Source organism: Saccoglossus kowalevskii, chromosome 18, assembly GCF_978046115.1.
Source record: "Saccoglossus kowalevskii chromosome 18, keSacKowa6.1, whole genome shotgun sequence".
Taxonomy (NCBI): domain Eukaryota; kingdom Metazoa; phylum Hemichordata; class Enteropneusta; family Harrimaniidae; genus Saccoglossus; species Saccoglossus kowalevskii.
The window spans coordinates 21,571,792-21,575,255 of NC_140658.1; positions in this window are offsets into that span (position 1 = coordinate 21,571,792).

The following is a 3,464-nucleotide window of genomic DNA, read 5'->3' on the forward strand; positions in this document are numbered from 1 at the left end:
ATTCCATTTGAGAAGGCATACCGTCGTAACAATGCATCCGGTTCAGCAGCGATGCCAGTTGTACGTGAATAATTCGTTCCAAGCGGTTTGGATATAACGCATAGAAACTGCTTCATGTTAGTTCCCTCTTGTAGAACGTACATGGTAGCGATGGGGTGCGGTCTATTGTACATGTACTTCCATTTATTTCATTCAAAGACATTAGACATTTCTATTGTCTTTGGTTCATTTTACCGTAATAATATCGATAACAAGAAAATGATATACGATACTAAAGTGATTCTACTTACAGTATGTGACGTGAGCTGGCATAGACAAGATCACATAAAGCAGAAGATCCAAAATATACTACGATTTAGATGTATACCGCGCAAGAACCGACTTGATTTGATGATTTCCAATATACACATATATATGTCGCCATGCCTTTTATAATCACGTGACTTGGCATAAGGTCGTTACCACATGTGCCTCATAAATATATGCATATAGCACAGCTTGTGTTTATTAGTTTCTCACCACTATATAATAGTTGTACAGATGTCATGTAGTGTTGTGCTGAACCCTTGTTTACAATGGTTGCCATGGATACGTGAATAGAATTAATATAATTGTCGTGAGTTACCTTTCAGAGAGATGTTACCTACTATTTAGCAGTAACTGCTGTCTGATTATTACGTAATACTCTGTAATGGTTCTGCTTGCAGTTGAGACTGGAATACTGTCAATGACATTCAGTCAAGGCTAAGTTTTAATACTTTATTAAGTTTTTATTGTTACATTTTCATGTAGCGGATCCTGAAGTCTAATGAGCCCTACAGTGCTTACGAACTTGGCGCATGCGTAGTGAAGTCATCAACAATTCAACTTATAACTAAATAAATTTACTGACATTTTGCTTTATGATGGTACATCAACAAATCACTATTTGGTCTATGATGGGGTACGGTTTTTGAGGCGAAAGTGGTCTATGATAGGGTCTGGGGTTTTACTTTCCGACCACACCCCTACCAAACTGAAAGGCCAGTGATAGTATATAAATTTTATAATTATATCTAAACGCAGCTACATTTTTGTTGTCTTGAGTGGAATACTGGGACAGTCTAATAATCAATTATTATGCATAAATTTAGGTCTGTGTATTGCTCCAGGGTACACATATACTAAGTTTCATAATATGATGATTAATCCTAAAAAAATGTGGTTGAAACTAAAAATTATTATGCAAATTAGGTAATTATTGAAATAATCCACTAATCAACATGCACATATTTTAAAAAACTCTGCGCAATCTCAGACGATAATTAAAATGTAATTAGTTCTAGAGATACCAGTGGAACACGCACACAAAAACGCGCACACAAACCAGTCAGCTGGCGCACACGTGATAATAAAATAAATACGATATTTACTATATGGGGGCCGCCATCTTGAATGACGCATAAAACTAAGGGTTGGACCATTTGATTTTTGAGGGGGGAGGTTAGAAACGAAAAAAAAAAATTTGCAAAGTGAAGGGTTCTTCAAAAAAAAATTACTGCTTCACAAGTGTAAAAAAAAAAATATTTGTCACTATATGACTTCGGAAAAAAAATGTTTCCATCAGCTGTTGTCGTGTCATCTCTGAACATGGTAGATTCACTTGAATTACTGCGTAATAAAAATATGGCAATTCTTCCTGCCAAGATAAGGGGGCACATAGTACAAGAAGAAACTAGGTCATATATAAATGGATGTCAATAATTCTGGTTTGTGGATTAATTAATAGCAGAGGGAAAATTAATATCTGCATTTCAATATTAATTTCAAAAACAATTTCACTCTGGTTGCATTTAGATTGTATACCATACATGCTCTATTAGAAGAGCATCTCCAATAGAAGCACATGTACGGCAACAATTGCATTGATTGTATACTGATTTATTAAAATATGATGTATTTTGACCATAGAAACACCTGTTATTTACAGAAGAGCATGCGCTACTAATAGAGCAAATGCGGTATTGCATGCAACATCTCTGACAATTTAGCTGTTTTAGTTTAAATACATTTACAGACTAAAACAGAAACATTGTTAGAAAAGTTGCTTGCAATATTGCTGACTACTGTAAAATACTTTATTTTCTCAGGAATTTATTTTCGCTGAAAACAGCTTTCTGGCATTGTGTGGATCTAATTTTCACTATGTTGTATTAAGACTCAATGCAACGTATAGAGAAAGCTGCATTTTCACTGGAATTTATTTTGCAGGAAATTGACTACAGGTAAAACAGGGAAAATAAAATGCCAGTGCAAATAAAGCATTCCACAGTATGTTATGTGACCACAATAATAAACAAGATACATTCATGATTGTATGGAACCATGTCGTATTAAACAAGTACAAATAAAATAAATATCAAAGGAAGCTTAGAAAGAACTCTTGAGTGATGAGAGTATTGGAGACACATTAAAATTAATTCAAAATTTAAGATTTGCTTTTCAAACAAGAAGCTTGGCAACTAATTTTTGTCTGCTATTTGAGATGCATAACATAAAAATATGTGATTCACATTATCACAATTTATAATACATACAGAAAATACATTTGATTTTTCATCCATGGTTTTTATTCTAATTAGTTCCAGAGCACCTCTGCGATGAATTCAATTTAAATCTGATTTTTGTTTAATATCAGAAATGGGCTAATCATAGATAATCAATATGCATTGAACTAATCATGTCTGTGGATTACCTCAATGAACCAAATGAATTATTATACAAATTGAGAAATTATTATGTATAGATTTAGGTCTGTATATTGTTCCAGGGTGCACATGTACAAAGTTTCATTATAATGTGATGATTAATCATAACTAAATTAATTGAAAGCTGAAAAGTAAATTATTATAGATTTATATTATTATAGATATTGTATAATTATTATAGATGTATATAAACCTAAAACTAACTTGATCATCACATTGTGTTAGAGTATATATGTACCAAGATTCATTAAGTACTGTCATCTAAGCGTTAGGCCGTCGCTGATTGGCTGCTGAGCTGGAATGCCAATTTTTAGTTTTAAATACCCCCAGGAAAGTGTTCTATGTTCTTCGTGTAATAAGGTGTTCGTATGCAAGGGATTTTTCCACACAAAAATGATGAATTAGGCCGAATTTTGTTATCAGTTGGCTTAATATAACCCCAACGGACCGTATTTTTGTGAAATATTGATATTTTTGTCCTGATTTGTAGGAATCTGAAAAACACGTTTCACAACTTGTCTCCTATTTAGTTTTATGCGTCATTCAAGATGGCGGCCCCCATATAGTAAATATCATATTTATTTTATTATCACATGTGCGCCAGCTGACTGTGACACAAACACACATAAACACGCGCGTGCGCAAATATACACATACGCATGCATGCATGCATGCATGCATGCATGTATGCACAGACTCGAATAAGTATCAAAGCAA